Below are 26,647 nucleotides of genomic sequence, written 5' to 3' on the forward strand. Positions count from 1 at the left end.
CTATTAGAGCTTGGATAGCACCAGGGAACTTCTCTGCTTTTGATATCGTCAAATTTTGCATGTATGGAAAATTATATTTTATTCATATTTAAACAATTCATAGTGAAATCTACTCCGTAGATCTAACAACCTCTTTGTCTTTAGTATCAGAAAGTCGTTCCAGTTTCGTTTTCTATGTAATCAACCATTCAAACAGAATGGCCCATTAGCTTATGCTTCGAAATCCCAGACCCAGAGCACTTTTTTAAATACACTACTGCAAAAGAGAGACTAATTATTATTCATCTGCATGCAGAAGCTTCATTTTAAGTTCTGAGATGTGAGAATGTTTTGGTACCGGTATAGGTTTTAAATTTCGAAGTATCAGCCCGGCAAATAAAGAAGATCTTATTTTTATCTTAAAATCCTGTATATACATCATCTCTATCAATACAGAATCAATAAAGTAAGCTTTGGAAAATCTCATCATCTGCAATGCCTGCATACATTGTACCCGACCTGTTGCTTCATCATTTTACCATCTCAGAGATTGTAGTGAACAGTTTTTCATTTCTCGTCTTGGCAAGCTGAGCATCACAAAAAATGGAGATCTAAATATTTTTTCTGCAGCACTTTATACAGTAGTTGTTACATGGACTACATTGCAAATTCAAAATCAAGTCGAACAGCTGCTCTGACTGTCATTAATAATGTTTTCGAAGACTTTTTTCAAATAGATTGGCCATTTTGAGTCCTCGGTCTGTACTGGGTAAGGTAGTGGATGAATTAAGTTTTATTTAAGTTAACATTTAAGTGTTATACAATTTTGAATGATTTAGAATAAAAATAATATGTTATTTCTGTATTCGGTTTTAATACTGGCCCATGATTCTCACGACATTCTCCTGTCTCTTTCCGTACAGACAAAATATCCTAGACAAGATTCATAAATAGGAAATTCTGTTTTTTTCTTTTTTTTTTAATCCCACATATGAAGAATTCAAATGCAAAACAAGTTATATCCCCAGAAAAGTTTTCTCATAAATGAGCAAAATGTGCCACACAGTATATTTACAGTATATTTTATAATTATTTTTCATCATCCAGATTTTAGAGCAAATATTGGCCTTCAATATTCTTCCTTCATCAAATTATTTAAATTTAAAGTGGATGTGACTTGATTTGCACAGATCTGCGTGTATAATTTGTTTCGCACTTAATTGTGATGTGAGTAGATATTAACTTTGAACTTACTAGTACTGTAAAATATTGAACAAAGAATATGGTTATCAGTTCAAATTATACATATTTTTATTTTCATATTTTACAATCAATCTTCTTAATGTATCCAATTGTTTGCTGACAGCATAAAGTCCACTATAGTCCACTGTAGTCTATTCAGTTGTTGTTTTTTTACGAGAAATGAGGGATATTTTGATCGGTGTTCATTATAGATGCCTGTTGCTAGTAGCCAGAGTTGGGGTGTAGTCAATATATACTGCAGGGCTGTGTCTTCTGCAACTGGTACTAATGATTTTAATTGACTTCTTTTGTGCTTTATGGATGGACAGTATAGAAGAATGTGTTCCAGATCTTCATGATTATTACGCCACATACAAGTAGGATTATCAGAAATGTGAAATCAGTGTAGGTACATTTGTGTGACAATGTGACCTGTTCTGGCTCTTGTTAAAAACGTCTGAACATGTCTGGGCAAGTTTTTGTACATTTCCAGGTCATTTGGTTTCTTTTGTACAGACTGTAAAATTTTTTCTTTGTCAGAAGAGAGCCAGTTGTTGATACATAGGTTTATAAAATCAGACTTTACTGAAGCAAAAGCACTGGATAGAGATATCACTTGAACAGGTCTTGGTTGGAAATGTGTTGCCTGTTTTGCAATATTATCGACTTCCTCGTTTCCAGGTATACCACAATGACTAGGTATCCATTGACATGTTATATGTCATTCTCCTGGCATGGTATAGACATGTGTGCCAGGAGAATGACATTTGATGTTCAATTGTTTTGTATTAGGCTAATTTTCCAGTAATACTCTACCATAACAATCATTATGACCGGAATGGAGCATTTTTAATGTAATAAACCCAGATTAAGAATTCTGATTTTGTAACTCCTTTGTCATTTCAAATGCAACTACATTAGAGTGATATTTATTTACTTATGGCTTTTAAGGAACCCGGAAGTTCATTGCTGCCCACCATAAGCCCACCATTGGTCCCTATCCTGAGCAAGATTAATCAGTCTCTATCATCATATCCCACCTCCCTCAAATCCATTTTTATATTATCCTCCCATCTACGTCTCAACCTCCCGAAAGTTCTTTTCCCTCCAGCCCCTCTACTAACACTCTATATGCATTTCTGGATTCGCCAATACATGGTACATGCCCTGCCCATCTCAAATGTCTGGATTTAATGTTCCTAATTATGTCAGGTGAAGAATACATTGTGTGCAGTTCTGCATTGTGTAACTTTCTCCATTCTCCTGTAACTTCATCCCTCTTAGCCCCAAATATTTTCCTAAGCATCTTATTCTCAAACACCCTTAACATCTGTTCCTCTCTCAAAGTGAGATTCCAAGTTTCACAACCATATAGAACAACTGGTAATATAACTGTTTTATAAATTCTAACTTTCAAGATTTTTGAGAGCAGTATAAATCACAAAAGCTTCTCAAGCAAATAATAATAGGATATTATTAAAATGGATTTGAGGGAGGTGGCATATGAGGATAGAGACTGGATTAATTTTGCACAGGATAGGGACTGATGACGGGCTTATGTGAGAATGTCATTGAACCTGCAGTTCCTTAAAAGCTATTGGTAAGGAAGTAAGTAATCTTAACACTGGAAAAATTAATTTTGACAGCATTTTGTGGTGCTATTTCATAATCTAACAAAAGTATTGAAATGATTAACTGCTTTCTACATATTTGGAGACAATTTCTTCAGGAAGAACGACATGCTGTTACATGTTTGGATATTAGCATTTCGAAAAAAAAAAAACAAAACAAAACAAACAAATGAGTAACCACAGGATCGATGACGCATTCTTTATTCCTGAGAAAAGTTAGATTTGTTTTACAAGTTATTAAGGCAATTTTACTGTTGCTGTCCACATAAGAAATTTTCTCCAATTTGTGTAACTTCATTGTCAGCAGAAACATGTTACATGGCTTCTTTGATGGAAGAAATAGGAGGAAGCATTTTACAAAGTTTCCTATAAATTGCCTGTCTGAATGGGTCATTTTCAGAAAATAAAACTTAATTAGATCTCTAAAGAGCATTTGTTTAAAATGAATTCACTGAAATGCTTTGTATAGGTCATTCGTTAGCTTGTGAAACCAAATGCTTGTGTGTGCTGTAGCTCATAGCCTTATGGTGGAGTGGAAGTGTAGCGAGAGAAGGAAGCTTCCCAGTGCATTTCTTTCTCCTTATGAGCAGTAGGTTTCATGAGATATTGAATGACCTATACGTAGACCAGGGGCGTATTTTGCGGACTACCGGGGCTACCGGCGGTAGCCCAAGGAAATTACAAAAGAAAAAGTTTATAATATAACATAATGTAATAATTTTGTATTACCGTATTAGTTTTACCACAGTAATTAAAATTAAAGTAATTGTTAGATTTATATGCGCTCTCTGCTCTCGAAAAGAAACAAGTTGTCAAGGCGGCATCACCTGAGAAACCGCTGCCGCGAAGGGTAGCCTGTGACCGTTCCCCTCACGTCGCACAACTGCCCGTCCCCCACTCCCTCCTGTTTCCATGGTGCACTGTAGGAGGGTGAGTTGCCGCTGTCGTGATCGGTTTCTTGGAAGGCGCGAAGCAACAATATGCTTAGTACGCTAGCTCATTAATGTGATTGTGTTCTTGCAGTGCAGTATTTTAAATTTGTGATTTGTTCGAGTGTCTAAGAGTTATATTAATTGTGAATTATTAAGTTTTTAATTTCCCAATTAAGTGATATTGTGAAAAATATGGCAGAACAAGTTTCTGGAGAGGTTTGTGTTGAAAATGACTGTGTAATAGAAGGTTTATTAAAAGTGCCTTTTAACCGTCGTACATACAACGAGAAAGTTGAAATTGTGAAAATGGAAAGACCAACTCCTGAGCTAAATTTGTCCATGGACGTAAAAGAAAAATAGGGTGAGTACACACGCCATTTCACTTCAACATCATATGGTAAGTGGAATTGGTTGTGTGGTAGTTCTAAACTGTCTAAACTATTTTGCTGGCCATGTTTGTTATTTAGCCGCGAAACTAATGTGCGGTCAAAAGAGGGGTTTTCTAATATGAACTCCCTTCGAACGGCAGTCCTAAAACACGACAAATCAAAAGCTCATATTTATAGTAGCATGAACTTTGCAAACTTTGGGAAGACAAGAATTGATTTACAGCTAGATAAGTAAAAAGTTCTACACATCAACCAACACAATGCTCTTGTGAAAAAAAATCGGGAGATTTTACTGCGTCTTATTAACGCAGTCTGCTTTCTAGGAAAACAAGAATTGGCTTTTCGGGGTCATAATGAGAGTGTGGAATCAGACAATAGAGGAAATTATATTGAATATTTAAGTTCCTTAAGTGAATTTGACCATTTACTGGCCAATCATCTTGAGAGTTCAACAGTATTCCGTGGTACTTCTCCCGAAATTCAGAATGACTTAATATTGGCTATAAGTGGGGTTATGATAAAGAACATAAAATCTGAAATAGAAGAAGCATCTTTTGTGGCCATTGTTGTTGATGAAACAAGTGACTGCTCTAATCAGAGTCAATTGTCCACTGTTTTAAGATACGTCGACAGTACTGCCAATGTTCAAGAATGGTTTATAGGATTCACAAATGTCAGTTCGGGCAAAACTGCTGCTGCTTTGTTTCAGCATGTGGAAGGTGTTATAGCAGAATACAATGTCGGCAATAAGTTAATTGCACATACATACGATGGTGCTTCAGTTATGGCGGGAAATATTAATGGCTTAAAAACAAAAGTTCAAGAAAAGTATCCTCAAGCACTATTTGTCCATTGTTACAGCCATGTTCTCAATTTAGTTTTGCAACAAACTACTTCATCCATTCCAGAATGCCGCATTTTTTTTTTCAAAACACTGTCGGGTATTTAGCTGAATTTTTCTCATCATCTCCTAAAAGATCAGAAAACTCAAGGAATTTATGAACAAGAAACTCCCAAAAGTAGCACTAACTAGATTGAATTTTACATCTCGGCTTGTAAATACAGTAAAGAAATACAGAGAAACACGGACTGCTTTCTTTAAAAATATCATTTGTAATAACTCTGAAGAAAATTGGGATGATGCTGTAAATGTGCAGGTTCAAGGATATTTGAATTTTTTCACACAGTTTCAGAATATATTTCTTCTTGAAGTCTATGCTAGAGTGTTCGCACATACAGATGTGCTCTACAATATTCTTCAGACAAAAAGTCTAGACATAGCATACTGCTTGCAAGAGGTATCAAAGTTAAAAAAAATACTATATCCGAGTTCAGACGTAGTGGGTTTCTGTCCATATGGAGTAATATGGAAAATGAAAATTCTTCAGCCAATACAATGGAACCACCATTAAAGCGAAGAAAAGGAGATGATGAATTGAAATACAGGCAGCTGTACTACAGCATACTAGATCGTATGCACATGGAAATTACTGACAGATTTTCTGATTATGGAAAGCTTCAGTTCACACATCTTCTAGATTCTCAAAAATTTTCTGCTTATAGAGAAAACTTCCCGAATGAGGCACTAAACAAATTATTTCAGCCCTATAACAGTCACTTTGATCAAGTACGTTTGAAAAATGAATTAAGTGTAATATATTCAGCAGAAGTCTTTGATTTTTCGAACAAACCTATCCATGAAATATTATCTGCCATATATGAAAACCAGCTGAACCAAGTTATTCCTGAAGTCCTTAAATTGGCAACATTAATTGTGACAATACCAGCTACGTCAGCATCGGTAGAAAGAACATTTTCTGCGTTGAAGAGAATAAAATCCTACTGTAGATCAACTCATACACAAGAACGTTTATCCGGCTTGGCACTGATGTCAATTGAAAAGTCATTTCTACAGAAACTTCGCAAGCGGCCCAACTGTAATTTCAATGACGAAGTCATCAAAGTATTTTCGTCCCAATCAAGACGTCTGGAATTCACATATAAATAGGTAAGGAATTTTATTATAGGGTTTTAAAAATATATTTTGTGTAATAATAGGGTCAGTGGTAGCCCAGACCCTTAAACCAGTATACGCCACTAAAGTAGACCTACATTGAAACCACTTTAATTCCCTAACCATTATACAAAAAAAAAGCATATGCGCTGCTTTACACCATTACTAAGAATAAACAAAGGCAAGAGACTACATCGTACAGCATTACCAAACCTAGCACTTTGAATTCTGAACATGTTTACATTAAAAGAAGTGTGGTGAAATGAAACCTGTGTCGTGAGAGTAAAATGGTGAAATGAGCTATAGTGAGAAAAATTTACATCTCACGTTTATGCAGCAGCATAATGCATATTGTGTTGGGTTGCGTCTATAATTATGTAATAACTGCTAGTTTCTTGCAATGAATCGAAAATTAACCACAGAACAACTTGTTTTTGTGTGGTGGAGCACAGTAAGGATACAGCAGACTTTCACATAAAATTTCCTGGTGTTCAGGATCTGCATCAGTTGGAATATTAGTGAAAATGGATGAAAATCCTGAGTTGTATTCTGCCATCTGTAAATCAGTGTCTAAACGTTGTGAATTGTGTATCGAGAAACAGGGCCTTCGTTTTGAACAAAATCTGTAAAGGAATGTGTAGTCAAATGTAAATCGAATGTAATGTAGGGAAGTGTTTGGAGAAAGCGACTTTTAACCCACTCTGTATAATGCTGTGCAAAATAATCTCAACGTCTGAAAGCATAGGCCTATTAGACTATATTAAATTTAAAAACAATTTTTGCCATAAATCACTTCCTGACGAGTGTATTTCATTAATGTAAATAATGTGTACACAGAAATTTCCGTGGTTATAAAACTCCTATAATTTTGAAATTCATACCGGTGCCATTACATTTTTTATTGTATTTGTATTTGTAGTCGATGCGACGGGTTTTTACCTGGTAGCACGCGTTGTTGTTGTTTATCTTCCTCTCTGTCGCGTCGCCGGCAGAGGAGAAGCCGACTACCTCAGTCATACGTCGGTGGACGGATGCTGGAAGATCTTGTCCCCCGGTAGAGGAGATCTCTTCTCAGGGACCTTGTAGTTTTGTGGGCGTAGGATATAATGTGATATTCGTCGTTCTCACGAAAAGAAACCAAGGAGTAAAGTTCCACTAAGTGTATTTATTTGGCTCACGTCCCTTGCTTGAGTCCAAGCGACGGAATACTGGCTGTTGTCTTCCGCGTGATTTCAGCGTCTCGTCTAACGCCAGTTTAAAATCGCTGCTGTCACTTTTTGAGTAAATCACAAAACTAAAAGGTGCGAAATCTACACTTTATCACTTCGATCTGCTGGAAAACGGAGAATGATAAGATATGCACGATCGGAACAAGTGCCGGAAATATTATTAATACTCACGCGATCGGCTCACAGGCCGTAGACTATATAAGTGAGTAAACACGCCACTGGCCGGCAGTCTTCTGACCAAACACACGATCGGCTCACTGGCCGGTAATATTCTGAGAAAATACACGCTCGGCTCACAGGCCGGTAATCGTCTGAGAAAATACACGCTCGGCTCACAGGCCGGCAATCGTCTGGGAGGGTGCACGCTCGTCTCACGTCCTTTTAAATACTCACTAAGGTGACGCGCTCACCAGACGCTACTATTGTTTGCCAGATTCAAACAACGCTACCAGCGCGTTCCTAGACAGGAAAAACCCCTTTATGCTATACTAAAGTTCAGTAACCTACCTCGCGTCTACTGGTCTTAAATGCATTAGGCGCCTGTCAGACTGAGTGAATAAAGAGCCTATTACGCGCTTCGCTGATCCGCCTCGCGTAAGTTAAACATCTTACAGAAATATAGAAATATCTAAAATGAAATTATACTATAACTTATATAGGAGAAAAAATATCTTACTATCGCCGGACCACCCGACTACAGCTTCAAATGCCCCTTTCTCAACAATGGAAATTCCCCTAAAGAATTTTCATTGTTGGGAAATCTCGCCTTCGACAATGCCATTCTACCGTTATCCCTATCGCGATCAGCCGGGATACACGCCATCTTGCTCAGCTATACAAATTCTAAAATAAACATGACATATATGTTTTTAAACAATCTCTCTGTGCACACAGTCACCACTCAAGCATACTTGTTAATCATCCCTTACACTATTTACATACATTATTTACAAAATTCATAAGATTCTTATTTACAGTGTCACACATTATTCAATCACGCATCCGCCTTGCGTACGCAGTTACACTGCGCCGCACTGTACATTGGTATCCTGCCTTTACACAATAGAGTCTAGCTCACCATTCCAACTTACGTATCTATATTTACATTGTCTTGCCTGAATGGTCTTAGCAGCTGTTTATGGTATCTACCTAGAACCTTGTTTTTGTTTAGGTCCTTCAACTCGTAGGTATGGTCTCCAAATTTATTTGCTATAGAGAATGGTCCCTTATACAATAGCTCCATCCTCGAGTACCGACCTCTTAAAGCCGACGATAACTTTATGTCTCTTAGGGCCTGTACTACGACTCTCGGATAAAGTTCTAGTTTAAACTTATCCGGCAGATGGCATATTTATCCGGAAGTTGGGTTGTAATTGCGTACTACGACTTTTGGTTATGTGCAATCTGGAGGCTAAACTTCCAGATTAGCAATCCGGGAGGCAGAGTAGCAGATTGGCGTTATCCGGAGGTTGGAACTCGGTGTTGAAATCAAGATGGCTGCACGTTGTACAGCTGGTGATTTGAAGGATCAATTTAATTTTGATACTGATTCTGATGATAAGTTCTGGAGCAGATCCTTCGTTATATCAGAACAGCAAAACGAATTACGCCGCGTCCAAATAATTTTGAAGAATGGGATGACGAGAAATTTTTTTAGACAGTTTCGAATAACGAAACCTACTACATGAAATCAATTATCAACTGAAACAAGACACAGCTCGTAAGTACACAGTTAATAATAAGCTACACTATTTCGGTAGGTATTACATCAATATTTTGTATATAATAGCACTATAATAATTACTTTGAAGTACAGTAACCTGTAATACAGTAGAAGTGAGGTTAGAATGTTGCTTCATGCAGGTGTTCTGTTGCCCTTACAAGGTATGAAGGTGATTGATATAATAATATAGGGCAACCTACAATAATAACAGTTTCAAAATACTTTTATATAAAAAATAATAACAGTATATAATATATCAAAATCCTTTATATGGTAAACTACCATTTCTTCACAATTGCGTTACCACTTTAAGATACAAATGTATTCACATATTTGGGTTCTAGTCAAGTCATATGTACCATAAACGAAAGAAAAATTGAGTGCCGACACCAATTTCCCAAATAAAGGTGGAAAGTTGCTGTGAAAGTGGAGTGCGGTGGAGAGGTACGGGTAGGCGGGATCGCTCTATCGAGATAGAAGGGTAGGCGGCAGGGAAGGGCAACACATTCATTTCATTACTGTGTTTCCTTACTAATTAAAGGGAAAAGACAAGTTTTCGTAAGATCGAGTTAGTGACAGATTAGTATGATTTGCATATATTTACAATTGTCTAAAAAAAAATGTCAAAACTACATCCAAACCTCTCTCTTCCAGGCTATCCTGTAGGGAGCCTTGCCTTCTTTTGGTAACGCTATTGTAAAGATTTACCGGTAAAGTTGTAACCAAATCTCATTGTTTATACATTTTTCCAGAAATAATGCCTTACCTCCAATGGACCAACTACTACTGGTATTGAGATTCTATGCCACTGGGAGAACATTGACAACAGTAGGAGATTTTTGTGGGGTCCACGAAGTTACAGCAGGAACTGTTGTCAATCGAGCTAGTGCTGCACTTGCTGCTTGGTTTAATTGAAGTGATGACTTTTAATGCTTCATTGGGAGTAGTTTTATTTGCTCCAGTAATTAAGTGCAAGGCTTATTTCCCCCCCCCCCCAAGGGATTCTGTCTCTTTTTGATGCTGTTACGAATACTTCTGAATAGTATTTTAATACAGGTTTTATGTATATATTATAGGTCTTGATTAAAGTTTTCCTAGAACTGTTTCATTTTGTGTCTGCTAGTTGTTTAAGTCAACTCTCCGAAGATAGATTGGAATACCAATAAGGCATCACTCATGAGACAACTGTCAGGAGATAATGTGGTAGGGTGGCAAGTTCCCTTCTCCTTCCTTGCATATATCGCTCACCAGTAGGAGTAGGCCTAACATATTTCATTAATCATACTTAAGATATGCTTGCTATATACAGTATTATTATTTAACAAACTGTAACAGTTTATTAAATTTTAGACGTGACAGTTTTTCTTCATTTCCTGAAAGTTTTGAAATTGGCATTTATGTTTTGCAAGGGAGCTGTTTCATTCACGCTAGGCCTAGTGATTCATGTATGCAAACATATTCATATCGTTACTTTTTATATATATTTTATTGCTTGGATCCCTCACAGTGATGTCTTAACAGGCTAAGATGATTCAAACACAAAGGTTTGATAAATACATTTTAAAAATTATGACCAGGTACACTGTAGGCTATATAAAACAATAAAAATGCACTGTATCTGCAATTCAAATTTATTTTACATAAGCAAAATATGGTAAAACAACATTTTTCAAGAGGCACATTAATTGAAGCGTCGGCTGGAACAACATTATAAATTATATTTGGTCAAATTTACAGTAGCTGCAAAAATGTGTATATGCGTACAACTTTGTTCTTATGAGGGTAGCAAACTTTTGAGTGGACAAATTTTACGTACTGCATTGATGGACAGTTGCAAGCCAAGGAGTATAGCAAGGTAACATGACATACAACATTATTACATGGAAACACACGGAATGAAAATTTTGTAACTTACAACGTTGTTCCAGCTGACGCTTCAATTGTATTCAGGTACTCTGTGAATGTGTACTTAAAACAAGAGAGATGCACTATAGCTGCAATTAAATTTAAAATTTATTTATTTATTTTGTGTGAACAAAACACGACATTTTTCAGGAGACACAATAAGCATAATCATGTATCACATCCACTGTCTCATTATATATGCTATGGTACATGTCATATTTACAAATTAATAATATACAGGCTAATACATAAGAGTACATAGTAACTGTAATTAAACACAACACAAATACATATGCAAATACACAAAACTTGGAAAACTGTGGCAGAGCCAACTTCAGCTATAAGCCCCATTTGTTAGAGATCTGCACGGGCCATAATTCTTAGGCCCGGCCCATCTCGGCCTGATCTGAACCAGACCCGAACCCAACCAGAAACCTTAGATTAGCTAATAATTATCACCTGACTCGAACCTAATCCTGAAGACTAGCAGATAAAGCAGAGGCCAGAGACCACAGGGATCAAGAACAGCTGCAAGAGATTATCACTCCATTAGAAGGATGAGAAGAAGTAATCTCCCAGTCATCCAGGTCAAACAAATCTGGTCAACAAAATTAAACATATTTTTTGTTAAAACATAAAGAATGGGTGATTATTGTAGCATTTACTTTCTGCCACTAATTGAAGATGTCTTTGTAGATAGACCACCCATTAAAGAGGAGGAAAAAGTAATGTAAAAACTCCAAATCTTACTTTTGACATTCCAAACCCCATCTCTTTGCAAACATGAGGATATGACTTACTTTTATTTCAAATCATTCTATGTTATAATGTTAGCATCCAACTTTCAACTAATGTATTTTTTAAAGAAATCACTGTAATAGTACTGAAGTTCATGAATTTCTAACATCTCAAGTAAAAGTAAGTCAACATTAAACTTACAGTTCACAGATGGAGAAAGATTTTTCAATGTGGCTAATGCATTCCTCAGAGGCTTGCTTTTTCTTTCTTTCTTTTTTTTTTTAAGCATCCTTGGGGTGTAACTCGATCAGCTATTATCCCATTATCAGCTGAAATATTTAAGAGAGGGATATATGCTTATATTCAGATCTTTCTGAGTTTAGCCTACACTACCTACACTGAATAAACCAGTAATTTCACTTAAAACTTACTTTCATTACACTGTGTAAATACCTGTACAGTGGAAGACCTTCACCTGCTGCACCAGCTGACTCTGTAATATTTTAAGAGTGGAATTAATTCATAAGATATTTAATTCTGGAGAAAGATGATGTTTTATCATAAATGTGTGGACACTTCAAAGTCAGCAGCTGTAACAGTATTGTATTTTCTAACGTGCTATTAATCCAAACTCATTTTTAACAATAAGAAAGTGAAGCTGCAATAAAAAAGAGAGAGAGAGAGAAAACCAAGCAAATAGTTCTATTGTAAATAGAGTGTAGTCAGTTTCTGTTTTATCTTATGAAAAGATATCTTTCAGTTTTTCTGTACACAAAAAATCATTCACAAGTTTCAAAGTGAGAATCCTCACGGTAAAATTGAAATACAACTTAACATAATGTGGCCTAATCTAATTAAAAACCCATTACAGAGAAATCTCAAAATAAATTCTTCAGTTTAGTGTACTTTCTATTTTTAGGCCTACATTTATAAATTTCAAATTCCCACTCAAATCCCACATAATATTATAATACAATGATGTTTAGTTTTTATGACATCCATTTCTTGTGACCATTTCATCATTATGTACAATTTATATTTTAACATTTTTTTTTTAACTTTTGCATCTAATTTATCTACTGCTTGCTGCAGATTTCATATAGTATGTGTGTTAGTTTTATTTTCAACATGTTGGCTGAAAATGTGTTTACATGTTACAGCTATTTCAGATTGGAAAAGGATCATACGTAGAATGTGAAAGAATGTTTTGTAGTATAAATCAAATTATCTGGAGATATTGTTGGGATGTCCAGTTTCACTTCAAAAACTAAAGAATTGCACTGTGAACCTGAATGGTAATAATAGAAATAATAGTATTATAAAGTAATACCGACATTAAATTAAATTTGTATAACAATTTTCAAGAATCTAATATTTTCTTTTATCTCTAAAGCTCATCATCTCTTCTTCTGACTCTTAATTCCTTACACACTAACCTCATTCGTGTTATTAGCTGCACTGGTATCAGTGGAACTTGGTTTAGTTACTACTTCGGCTGTAACAAAAGTAAGTAAATAAATAAATAAATAAATAAATAAAAAGAATTCAAACTTGTGTTATACAATTTCCTCTGCTTATTATGTAATAATTGTATAAATTAACATATAAGTGCACTTATGCATTGAATATGAATAAAAATCACTGAGAAATCACTCAATTGTAGGAGAATTATATCACTTACCTTGGCTAAGTTTGGATTTGGTTTTGCTTCAGTTGGAGGGGCTCCAATTGTTTGTAGTCTGCATTGTCTCTCTGCAGCAGCAATTTTCTTTGTGTTCTTTTCCAAGAATTCAAATTTGCTTCTCAGCTGTTTTCAGGTCCTTGTATTTGTGCTGATGTTACTATATTCTTCCCATGCTTCATTCTATATTACTAAAAAGGAAGTAAAACTAGGTTAATTCCATATGCAACCTACAACATTAGAAGATATACTGTAATTCTCTTTTTCCCTTATCTAAGTTTCTATACCTAAATAAGCAAGAGCTTTTAATGGACGATTGTCAGTACAATATCAAACATGACTATACTGTACATAGAAACTTTGGAAAAAACTGAATATCTTCTGTTTCTGTGTTATTTTACGAGGTGTTGAATGTGCATTACAGTGAGTGATTATAGTCGAACTGGTAGCAGCAACAGATATTGCATTTTAGTGGAAACGTCTCTCCACCTCATGCTGTTCTTTTAAAAAATAATGTTAGGCCCTATCTGTGATCGAATGGTATTATAGGCCTAATACAAAATATCCGCCCATTTACTAACAGTAAAATACGTAGGCCTAACATACTGAAATATTGGTAATTTGCTAGGAACAGTGTACCTTGCTGTACTAATGTTGGTTAGAAATCCCAGGCCAAAAACATCATTCATTATTATCAGTATCAGTGAACGTTTCTTTTTAAACGAGTTACTATGCCTTCGACCCATGATTTGAAGCCGTGAGTACACTATTTCTAAAAAATTACCGAAATAGGCCCTATTCACTAATAATGTAGGCTATACAACAAACTGAAAGCACACTTAATATTAATTACAATACAAAAATAATTGCCACCTACACTTCTTGTGCAGTTACACATGAATAAAACAATGATTATGGAGAAAAACGCACTTTTCCTGGAACCCGCACCCGTCCTCTTTAGGCCTACTAATTAAAACCAAAATATTATCATATTGTAGGAATTATTACTATTCGAAAAGAAACATAACCTTTAAAATCTTACCTTTTGCTTCCATGTAAAGTTTCTTCATACAGTATGTGTAATTTTCTGTTCTTCACTCTGTTATTTTCTTGGCTGGAGCTTCAGCATTATAATAAATAATAACAATAATGCTTACAATAAAACCTCAAAATAAATAGTACCATATAAACACGGAACATAAACATGAAATACGCGGGGAAAGGTATACCAACGCAATAAATTTCACTACATTTTCAGTAACTTCATTGCCAACGTAATAAAAATGTTACTATATCTTCCGGATAACAATCCTGCAGTTAAAATCCGCTGGTAGTACAGAACAAAATATTTAACTTCCAGATTGCTAAACTGGAGTATACGAATCTGGAGCTTTAACAGGCGATCGTAGTACAGGCCCTAGGGCCTGTACTACGACTCTCGGATAAAGTTCTAGTTTAAACTTATCCGGCAGATGGCATATTTATCCGGAAGTTGGGTTGTAATTGCGTACTACGACTTTTGGTTATGTGCAATCTGGAGGCTAAACTTCCAGATTAGCAATCCGGAAGCCAGAGTGGCAGATAGGCGTTATCCGGAGGTTGGAACTCAGTGTTGAAATCAAGATGGCTGCACGTCGTACAACTGGTGATTTGAAGGATCAATTTAATTTTGATACTGATTCTGATGATAAGTTCTGGAGCAGATGCTTCGTTTATCAGAACAGCAAAACGAATTAGGCTGCGTCCAAATAATTTTGAAGAGTGGGATGACGAGAATTTTTTTAGACAGTTTCGAGTAATGAAACCTACTACATGAAATCAATGATCAACTGAAACAAGACACAGATCGTAAGTACACAGTTAATAATAAGCTACACTATTTCGGTAGGTATTACATTAATATTTTGTATATAATAGCACTATAATAATTATTTTGAAGTACAGTAACCTGTAATAGGCGTACAGTAGAAGTGAGGTTAGAATGTTGCTTCATGCAGGTGTTCTGTTGCCCTTACAAGGTATTAAGGTGATTGATATAATAATATAGGGCAACCTACAATAAGTTTCAAAATACTTTTATATAAAAAATAATAACCGTATATAATATACCAAATCCTTTATATGTTAAACTATCATTTCTTCACAATTGCGTTACCACTTTAAGATACAAATGTATTCACATATTTGGCTTCTAGTCAAGGAATATGTACCGTAAACGAAAGAAAAATTGAGTGCCGATACCAATTTCCCAAATAAAGGTGGAAAGTTGCTGTGAAAGTGGAGTCCGATGGAGAGGTACGGGTAGGCGGGATCGCTCTATCGAGATAGAAGGGGTAGGTGGCAGGAAAGGGCAGCACATTCATTTCATTAACTGTGTTTCCTTACTAATTAAAGGGAAAAGACAAGTTTTCGTAAGATCGAGTTTAGTGACAGGTTAGGTTAGTTTGATTTGCATATATTTACAATTATCTAAAAAAAAAAAAAATGTCAAAACTACATCCAAACCTCTCTCTTCCAGGCTATCCTGTAGGGAGTCCTTGCTTTCTTTTGGTAACGCTATTGTAAAGATTTACCGGTAAAGGTGTAACCAAATCTAATTGTTTGTTCATTTTTCCAGAAATAATGCCTTACCTCCAATGGACCAATTACTACTGGTATTGAGATTCTATGCCACTGGGAGAACATTGACAACAGTAGGAGATTTTTGTGGGGTCCACGAAGTTACAGCAGGAATTGTTGTCAATCGAGCTAGTGCTGCACTTACTGCTTGGTTTAATTGAAGTGATGACTTTTAATGCTTCATTGGGAGTAGTTTTATTTGCTCCAGTAATTAAGTGCAAGGCTTTTTTTTTTTCCGAGGGATTCTGTCTCTCTTTTTGATGCTGTTACGAGTACTTCTGAATAGTATTTTAATACAGGTTTTGTGTACATATTATAGGTCTTGATTAAAGTTTTCCTAGAACTGTTTCATTTTGTGTCTGCTAGTTGTTTAATCAACTCTCCGAAGATAAATTGGAATACCAATAAGGCATCACTCATGAGACAACTGTCAGGAGATAATGTGGTAGGGTGGCAAGTTCCCTTCTCCTTCCTTGCATATATCGCTCGCCAGTAGGAGTAGGCCTAACATATTTCACTAATCAGACTTAAGATATGCTTGCTATATATTATTATTTAACAAACTGTAACAGTTTATTGAATTTTAGACGTGACAGTTTTTCTTCATTTCCTGAAAGTTTTGGAATTGGCATTTATGTTTTGCAAGGGAGCTGTTTCATTCACGCTAGGCCTAGTGATTCATGTATGCAAACATATTCATATCGTTACTTTTTAAATATATTTTATTGCTTGGATCCCTCACAGTGATCTCTTAGCAGGCTAATGCACTGTATCTGCAATTCAAATTTATTTTACATAAGCAAAATATGGTAAAACAACATTTTTCAAGAGGCACATTAATTGAAGCGTCGGCTGGAACAACATTATAAGTTACATTTGGTAAAATTTACAGGAGCTGCAAAAATGTGTATGCGTACAACTTTGTTCTTATGAGGGTAGCAAACTTTTGAGTGGACAAATTTCACGTACTGCATTGATGGACAGTTGCAAGCCAAGGAGTATAGCAAAGTAACATGACATACAACATTATTACACGGAAACACACCAAATGAAAATTTTGTAACTTACAAAGTTGTTCCAGCTGACGCTTCAATTATATTCAGGTACTCTGTGAATGTGTACTTAAAACAAGAGAGATGGACTATAGCTGCAATTAAGTTTAAAATTTATTTACTTATTTTGTGTAAACAAAACACGACATTTTTCAGGAGATACAATAAGCATAATCATTTATTACATCCACTGTCTCATTATATATGCTATGGTACATGTCATATTTACAAATTAATAATATGCAGGCTAATACATAAGAGTACATAGTAACTGTAATTAAACACAACACAAATACATATGCAAATACACAAAACTTGGAAAACTGTGGCAGAGCCAACTTCAGCTATAAGCCCCATTTGTTAGAGATCTGCACGGGCCATAATTCTTAGGCCCGGCCCATCTCGGCCTGATCTGAACCAGACCCGAACCCAACCAGAAACCTTAGATTAGCTTATAATTATCACTTGACTCGAACCTAATCCTGAAGACTAGCAGATAAAGCAGAGACCATATGGATCAAGAACAGCTGCAAGAGATTATCACTCCATTAGAAGGATGAGAAGAAGTAATCTCCCAGTCATCCAGGTCAAACAAATCTGGTCAACAAAATTAAACATATTTTTTGTTAAAACATAAAGAATGGGTGATTTTTGTAGCATTTACTTTCTGCCACTAATTGAAGATGTCCTTGTAGATGGACCACCCATTAAAGAGGAGGAAAAAGTAATGTAAAAACTCCAAATGTTACTTTTGATATTCCAAACCCCATCTCTTTCCAAACATGAGGACATGACTTACTTTTATTACAAATCATTCTTTGTTATAATGTTAGCATCCAACTTTCAACTAATGTATTTTTTAAAGAAATCACTGTAATAGTATTGAAGTTCATGCATTTCCAACATCTCAAGTATAATTAAGTAAACATTAAACTTACAGTTCACAGATGGAGAAGGATTTTTCGATGTGGCTAGTGCATTCCTCAGAGGCTTGCTTTTTTTTTTTTTTTTTTTTTTAAGCATCCTTGGGGTGTAACTCGATCAGCTATTATTCCATTATCAGCTGAAATATTTAAGAGAGGGATATATGCTTATATTCAGACCTTTCTGGGTTTAGCCTACACTACCTACACTGAATAAACCAGTAATTTCACTTAAAACTTACTTTCATTACACTATGTAGACACCCGTACAGTGGAAGACCTTCATCTGCTGCACCAGCTAACTCTGTAATATTTTAAGAGTGGAATTAATTCTTAAGATATTTAATTCTGGAGAAAGATGATGTTTTATCATAAAGGTGTGGACACTTCAAAGTCAGCAGCTGTAACAGTATTGTATTTTCTAACGTGCTATTAATCCAAACTCATTTTTAACAATAAGAAAGTAAAGCTGCAATAAAAAAGAGAGAGAAAAAACCAAGCAAATAGTTCTATTGTAAATAGAGTGTAGTCAGTTTCTGTTTTATCTTACGAAGAGATATTTTTCAGTTTTTCTGTACACAAGAAATCATTCACAAGTTTCAAAGTGAGAACCCTCACAGTAGAATTGAAATACAACTTAACATAATGTGGCCTAATCTGATTACAAACCCATTACAGAGAAATCTCAAAATAAATTCTTCAGTTTAGTGTACTTTCTATTTTAGGCCTACATTTATAAATTTCAAATTCCCACTCAAATCCCACATAATATTATAATACAATGATGTTTACTTTTTATGACATCCATTTCTTGTGACCATTTCATCATTATGTACAATTTATATTTTAACATTTTTTTTTTTTTAATTTTTGTATCTTATTTATCTACTGCTTGCTGCAGATTTCATATAGTATGTGTGTTAGTTTTATTTTCAACATGTTGGCTGAAAATGTGTTTACATGTTACAGCTATTTCAGATTGGAAAAGTAAGCATCATACGTAGAATGTGAAAGAACATTTTGTAGTATAAATCAAATTACCTGGAGATATTGTTGGGATGTCCAGTTTCACTTCAAAAACTAAAGAATTGCACTGTGAACCTGAATGGTACTGTAAATAAAAAAGAAATAATAGTATTATAATGTAATACCGACATTAAATTAAATTTGTATAACAATTTTCAAGAATCTAATATTTTTTTTTATCTCTAAAGCTCATCATCTCTTCTTCTGACTCTTAATTCCTTACACACTAACCTCATTCGTGTTATTAGCTGCACTGGTATCAGTGGAACTTGGTTTAGTTACTACTTCGGCTGTAACAAAAGTAAGTAAATAAATAAATGAGTGAATGGATAAATAAATAAATAAAAAGAATTCAAACTTGTGTTATACAATTTCCTCTGCTTATTATTTAATAATTGTATAATTTAACATATAAGTGAACTTATGCATTGAATATGAATCAAAATCACTGAGAAATCACTCAATTGATAGGAGAATTAAATCACTTATCCTTGGCTAAGTTTGGATTTGGTTTTGCTTCAGTTGGAGGGGCTCCAATTGTTTGTAGCCTGCATTGTCTCTCTGCAGCAACAATTTTATTTGTGTTCTTTTCCAAGAATTCAAATTTGCTTCTCAGCTGTTTTCAGGTCCTTGTATTTGTGCTGATGTTACTATATTCTTCCCATGCTTCATTCTATATTACTAAAAAGGAAGTAAAACTAGGTTAATTCCATATGCAACCTACAACATTAGAAAATATACTGTATTTCTCTTTTTCCCTTATCTAAGTTTCTATACCTAAATAAGCAAAAGCTTTTAATGGACGATTGTCAGTACAATATCAAACATATGACTATACTGTACATAGAAACTTTGGAAAAAACTTAATATCTGCTGTTTGTGTTATTTTACGAGGTGTTGAATGTGCATTACAAAGAGATAACTTAGGCCTATTGCATTTTAGTGGAAACGTCTCTCCACCTCATGCTGTTCTTTTAAAAAATAATGTTAGGCCCTATCTGTGATCGAATGGTATTATGGGCCTAATACAAAATATCCGCCCATTTATTAACAGTAAAATACGTAGGCCTAACATACTGAAATATTGGTAATTTGCTAGGAACAGTGTACCTTGCTGTACTAATGTTGGTTAGAAATCCCAGGCCAAAGACATCATTCATTATTATCAGTACCAGTGAACTTTTCTCTTTTAAACGAGTTATTGTGCCTTCGACCCATGATTTGAAGCCGTGAAGTACACTATTTCTAAAAAATTACCGAAATAGGCCCTATTCACTAATAATGTAGGCTATACAACAAACTGAAAGCACACTTAATATTTATTGCAATACAAAAATAATTGCCACCTACACTTCTTGTGCAGTTACACATGAATAAAACAATGATTATGGAGAAAAACGCACTTTTGCTGGAACCCGCACCCGTCCTGTTTGGGCCTACTAATTAAAACCAAAATACTATCATATGGTAGGAATTATTACTATTCGAAAAGAAACATAACCTTTAAAATCTTACCTTTTGCTTCCATGTAAAGTTTTTTCATACAGTATGTGTAATTTTCTGTTCTTCACTCTGTTATTTTTTGGCTGGAGCTTCAGTATTATAATAAATAATAACAATAATGCTTACAATAAAACCTCAAAATAAATAGTATCATATAAACACGGAACATAAACATGAAATACGCGGGGAAAGGTATACCAACGCAATAAATTTCACTACATTTTCAGTAACTTCATTGCCAACGTAATAAAAATGTTACTATATCTTCCGTATAACAATCCTGCAGTTAAAATCTGCTGGTAGTACAGAACAAAATATTTAACTTCCAGATTGCTAAACTGGAGTATACGAATCTGGAGCTTTAACAGGCGATCGTAGTACAGGCCCTTAACAACACTTGATCTCCAACCTTCGGTTCCCACCTGTGTCTATACCTCTTTACTTTTGACCTTCTCTTTTCTGCCTTTTTCTCTATCCTATCCAATGCCAATCTACACAGTTGTTCCTCATTCATCGAATCACCCTCCTGTATAGCCTCCGGGAGCTTTCCGATCATTGGATCCGGGTCTATCCCTAGCATTAGTTTTATGGGAGCGATCCCGGTAGTAGGGTTCACCGAATGGTTCATCACCTTCTCAATTACAGTACATTGTTTAAACCAGTCGTTGTGGTTCCTATGACATAAGATTCTAAAATACAATGATATGTCCCTGAGGGCTCTCTCGCATGGGTTTCCGCTGGGAAAATAGGCGGAGCAGTTATACATTTTGATACCTGCGCTTCTTAGTCTGTCAATAAACAACCTCGATTTATGTACAAAAACGTTATCACACAACAATGCCTTCACTGGACCATACTTCGGTACATAATCATTAAGTATCTTATCTGCACAAATTTTACTTGATAATGATCGCACAGGGTAGATTTTTACAAATTTAGTGAACACATCATATGTTACAAAAATATATTTATGTCCAAATGCAGACATCGGCATAGGACCATGTTCGTCTACAGCTACGAGCTCGTTTTTGCTTCCCCTGACAATAACTTGTGGTACAGTGTCGAATTTTACATTCATAGGTTTTGCCTTCTGACAAATTACACAACAAGAGACAACTTTCCTAACTTTCCTTGCCAGCTGTTTGATATACACCGATTCAGCCAGGGTTAGCGAAACTCTCTCGCTCCCTGAGTGACTCATAGATACGTGAAAATCACGAATTAGTTCTTCTTCCATGCTAGTAGGAATGTACACCTTCCATTTCTGGACGTCTCTCCCGTGTAGCTTATACAACACTCCAGAGCGCATACCAATTGACTCACCTTGAGCCTGTGAGATCTCTTTAGCCGTGTTCTTCATATTTCTTATCGCGGGGTCCTCATCTTGCAAATCTGCAATCCTACGAAATCTACCCGCGAGTGAACTATTCCCGGTGGAATGAATTTTCATGACCGCGATCTCATATTTAGGGGCGGTAATAGTTTCCGGCAACCCCGACTTTGAATTCAAACGGGACAGACAATCTCCGAAGATATTCTCTGATCCCGGAATATGCTTTATAGTTACATCTTAGGCGAGAATTTCATGAACGTACCTAGATATCCTAGAGTTGGTCAGTTTGCACCGGTTTAGGAAGCCTAAACTCACGTGATCCGTGTACACTACAATCTGACGATTGAAAACGTATTGCCGAAGCTTCTGTAGTGCGAAGTACACTGCAGAAATTTCCAACTCCGTAATTGATGCGTTACTTTCCGTCCGCGACAAACCTCTCGAGGCCGTTGCAATCACGTGTCGCTCGTTGTCTTCGCTAGTTTGACACAGTACTGCGCCATAACCATATGAAGATGCATCAGTGTATATCTGGTAAGGTAGGCGGTCGTTAGGCCTTTCCAACAGAATCGAGTCAGCGAACAATAGTTTCGACCGATCGAAAGCCTCTTGTTCCGCTGCTCCCCATCTAAATGGTGCATCTTTCTTTAGGAGTTCCCTCAGTGGATGCACGTGTCGCGCGAAATTGACCAGGAACCTATTTTGGTATTGGAGGATACCCAGATATCTCCGAACCTGCTTCCTGTTCTTAGGAGGTGGGATCTTCATAATGCTCTCCACTCTCTCTCGGTTCGGCCTAACTCCTTCCGTTGAAATCACATAACCCAAGAATTCGGTCTCAATTTTGAAAAACGCAGTCTTCCCTAATTTCACTGTCATGCCAGCTTCCCTGAGTTTACTTAATACAAAATCAATGTCTCGAATGTGTCTCTGTATATTGTTCCCATATATCAAAAAGTCGTCCACATACTGCGCTAAAAACTCTTTTGTGGAATCCATAAAAATCCTATCGAGTGCTCTTAATAACGCCGATCCTGAACTTGCAATACCAAAAGGGCAGCGCGTGTATTGATATACGCGTCCGTTATGCAAAAACGCGGTATATTTCCTAGATTCTTCGTCTAAAGGGATCTGCCAAAATGAGCTCGTTAAATCTAAGCTCGTGAACACGGAACAATCACTCATCCTACTTAAAAGGGTATCTATGGGTTCCGTGCGGAAGTTGTCTCGAACTGAAAAGGAATTTACATGTCGGGCATCGATCGTGACCCGCAGGCTACCATTCTGCTTCCTTACCCAACACAAGGCGTTTACATACGGAGAATCTGATACTTCAATTATTCCGTCCCTCAACATGTTGTTGATGACCCCGTCTGCCTGCTCTCGTATCGAAAGTGGAATGGGCCTACACTTATGCCGAAATATCTCTAACCCCTCTACATTAATTTTATGAGTGTACACATTACACAGCCCCGGCGTATCTGAAAATACATCTAAATTTTTCACTACCATGTCCATTAATTGTCTTCTCTCTTTCTCACTAATCCCGTACGCTTCACTGACTTTCCTATTTACTGCCTCGAACGTACCCTCGTCAATCCTATTGTTCGCGGCGGCTATTCCTTCAACACAGTATCGCGACCCTACCGCGTTAACAACGTCACTTTCGTACAAGTGACTATTACGTAATGGCTGCACCCGGGCTAATTCTACAATGCACAAATCACAATTCCCGCAATCTACATTACATGTTCCCTTCTTACGGTCCTCATTTTCCCACGGATTGATCTCGATTACTGCATTATTGGAAATTCGTATATGTTCTACAAAGAATAATTCCTCCTGCAGCTCTCTCTCTCCTTTTGATCTCTCATCTCCTTCTGTCAATGCGCCCCCTGTGCTAAACGGTACGTGTCCTATGTTTCCCTCTTGGGTGATCACGCCTAAATTATTTCCTCCGAAATCTAATAACGCCTGCCATTCGTAGAAACTCTCTACGCCAATTATCACTTCCATGGTTAATTTTTGCACAACTAGGAAAATGGCCTGTAGTCTGAGATTACCACATTCGATCTCGAAGAGCACCTGGAATCTAACTTTCTCCCGCTTCTTCCCTAACGCGCCAGCGCAGTACAGTGAACAAATCGGAAGTACCTGCAATTTTGCTCCTGACTCTTTAATTTTCTGAAAAAATTCCATGCTGCACACATTGTTGGTTGACCCAGAATCTAATAGTAATTTTCTGAAAAAATTCCATGCTGCACACATTGTTGGTTGACCCAGAATCTAATAGTACACAACAATTAACACCAAAAATCTACGTCGCATCCCGGTTTCTCCCACCTGCTTCTATTCGCCTCTCTGTGAAGGCTACTGGCTGGGCTGTCTTAGCTTTATTCTGAGAACATTAATTTTTGATAGGAATTGGACGTCTACGTAATATTATACCCATACAACTGTTTAACACAACTTAAATAAAAGGGTTTCGTTAAGTAATTAACTGTCACGTTTTCCCCCCTTTCTACGACCCTGCGACTTTGGCGGACAGTAGATAGCATGTCTGAGTAATTTTATCGTTTCGGATCAGACAGAAGTGAAGATTGAATTTACAGTACGTAAGGCACTCTTTTATAGAGTAGATACAGAATTATTTCAACATGAGTGACTGGTACGAAGGACGAAACTGGTAATTGGAATTAGGTACAATAGTCTATAGTGCAATAATATGTACATTAGAACTGAAGCCTGTATCGAAATGAACGGCCACCATTTTCAAAACTGTGTTTAAATATCCATATTAAGATTATTTTTCAGTTTAACTTCATTCTCTATATTGTACGCTAATGGTCTGTAGACAGTATGATATACACTACATAATGAATATGTCCACATGAACAGCTCAGTTCGTGAATAAAAACACTTATTATTAATACTGTGCTGTATCTTGATTAAATAAAAACCTAATGAAAATTATCAAACTCAAAATCGCGATATTTAAGATGTAGTTATGACGTCATTGAGTTGATGGCTAGCACCAAATGGGGTGTGAGTTCGATTCTGTTTATATCGTGTGAGATTTGCTGAAAACGTGGGACACTTTTTCTCTTTTGTCGTACACAAGGATTAAGATGCAGTTATGCCGTCAATGAGTTGATGGCTAGCACCAACTGGGGTGAGAGTTCGATTCTGTTTATATCGTGTGAGATTTGCTGAAAACGTGGGACACTTTTTCTCTTTTGTCGTACACAAGGATTAAAATGCAGTTATAACGTCAATGAGTTGATGGCTAGAACCAAGTTTGGTAGGAGTTCGATTCTATTTAGATCCTGTGAGATTTGCTGAAAAGATGGGGCACTTTTCCTCTGAGTACATTTGGTTTCCTCTACTGTAATCCCTTCACTTATGCTACAACCTACTGTAAGCTACTAGCTGTAGTTTATGTTCGCTTTCAATTCCAGGGGTTATTCATCATCGACAACTTTTATTTGTAATTCTCTGTTAGGAACCCCCCAGTTTTGATATTGATATTGCAACTTTTCGGGCAGGGCAAGAAGCATCTCTAAACACTTCAGCCGAAATAGGTTTTTTGTGCATCCGCTATGGAATGAGTTGTGAGTCGTGTGCAGATTGTGGTACTCGGGCTAAGGTACCTTATTCCTCTCTAGCCAACAATTCCGAATTACATACTTCTGGTAGTCATCTGCCTTATCTCAAAGATCCACCTAAGTCGTCATGTCCTCCTAAGAGGTGAGATTCTGAAGGTGGGATCTTGTTTATATCGGCTATGTCATCTAGAATTCGCCAATACCACCATCTACCAATTATTGGATAAACCACGAGGAACTACACCCATCATGGCGGACGGCAGTTTCTGCGCCGCACAAAAACAAGTAGTGGCCTGTTTCTCGAAATGAACGGTGGAGAGTGTTGATGGAATGAACAGAGAAAACGGAAGAATCAGGAAAAACAGTCACAACTCTGGTTTGTCTACCAGAAGTCCATGTGACAACGCTTCAACACTCCACACTTGTTGAAATAAAATTATAACTTTCAGCTGTACTGTACTCTTTGTTGGCAGGGTGAGGCGGCCTCAGCCTCGGCGACGTCGTCCCATACGGTCGCAGCCGGGGCCGCAGACGGATCCGGAGCCGAAGCTGCAGCCGGATCCGGAGCGGCGCATGCGGCGTCACGCAGAGGCACGGGTGCACATGCTGCGTCACATATCGACTGAGATGCAGCCGCAGCAGCCCATGTCGCCCCGTTTGGTGCCGCAGCCGCATCATTTCGTGCATCGTGAACCGGAAATGCGGCGTTACCGGCCTTACTAACCCCTCAGAGACTGGATATAACGCGTGAAGGTGTGCAGCTATATTAATTAAGTTTCATTTTCCATTGTTGACGCCAAGTCGCTTTCTGCTTGCTATAATATCCTTGTGTAACTTCCATTCTACTGCTTCACTGGAAGGGTTTGTGAGGTAGGTGAGAGTTAAAATGTGTTGTATAATTAGTTACTTTTATTATTCGTAAGTTGGAAAATTATTAGACCATACCTACTTGAAATTAAAACACTTAATATGGGAAATGGGAAAGTTCCAGAATAACACTGATCATAGGTGGACCTATACAAAAAAGAAATCGAGACCATCACAGAGATGTGGTGTGTAGAATCAAGTTCACTTGGATAATGCTGTTCAGGCAGTAAGGTATGGAAAATTGTCCATTGGGAAA

General features: G+C 36.6%; 4 long non-coding RNA genes across 6 annotated transcripts; 2 read left to right on the plus strand and 2 right to left on the minus strand.

Moving 5' to 3' along the window:
- The first annotated feature begins 8,708 nt into the window (after positions 1–8,708).
- On the plus strand, positions 8,709–10,240 carry LOC138703446 (uncharacterized). The gene is made up of 2 exons (XR_011333165.1): positions 8,709–9,136; positions 9,892–10,240. It is a non-coding gene; the product is annotated as an uncharacterized lncRNA (long non-coding RNA).
- Positions 10,241–10,441: 201 nt separating this feature from the next.
- LOC138703443 (uncharacterized) lies at positions 10,442–14,857 on the minus strand. 2 transcript variants are annotated; one of them, XR_011333161.1, is made up of 6 exons: positions 14,506–14,857; positions 13,464–13,654; positions 13,219–13,277; positions 12,236–12,275; positions 11,984–12,111; positions 10,442–11,642 (listed from the first exon to the last, which is right to left on the minus strand). It is a non-coding gene; the product is annotated as an uncharacterized lncRNA (long non-coding RNA). The 2 variants fall into 2 exon arrangements; XR_011333160.1 differs by having other exon boundaries at positions 11,984–12,275; positions 14,506–14,855.
- Positions 14,858–14,868: 11 nt separating this feature from the next.
- Positions 14,869–16,430, plus strand: LOC138703444 (uncharacterized). The gene is made up of 2 exons (XR_011333162.1): positions 14,869–15,311; positions 16,081–16,430. It is a non-coding gene; the product is annotated as an uncharacterized lncRNA (long non-coding RNA).
- An 851-nt stretch (positions 16,431–17,281) lies between these two features.
- LOC138703445 (uncharacterized) lies at positions 17,282–20,414 on the minus strand. 2 transcript variants are annotated; one of them, XR_011333164.1, is made up of 6 exons: positions 20,194–20,414; positions 19,315–19,764; positions 19,099–19,168; positions 18,300–18,361; positions 18,073–18,197; positions 17,282–17,731 (listed from the first exon to the last, which is right to left on the minus strand). It is a non-coding gene; the product is annotated as an uncharacterized lncRNA (long non-coding RNA). The 2 variants fall into 2 exon arrangements; XR_011333163.1 differs by having other exon boundaries at positions 18,073–18,361.
- Between the last annotated feature and the right edge of the window lie 6,233 nt (positions 20,415–26,647).

The sequence above is a fragment of the Periplaneta americana genome, chromosome 7 (assembly GCF_040183065.1).
Source record: "Periplaneta americana isolate PAMFEO1 chromosome 7, P.americana_PAMFEO1_priV1, whole genome shotgun sequence".
Classification (NCBI taxonomy): Eukaryota; Metazoa; Arthropoda; class Insecta; order Blattodea; family Blattidae; genus Periplaneta; species Periplaneta americana.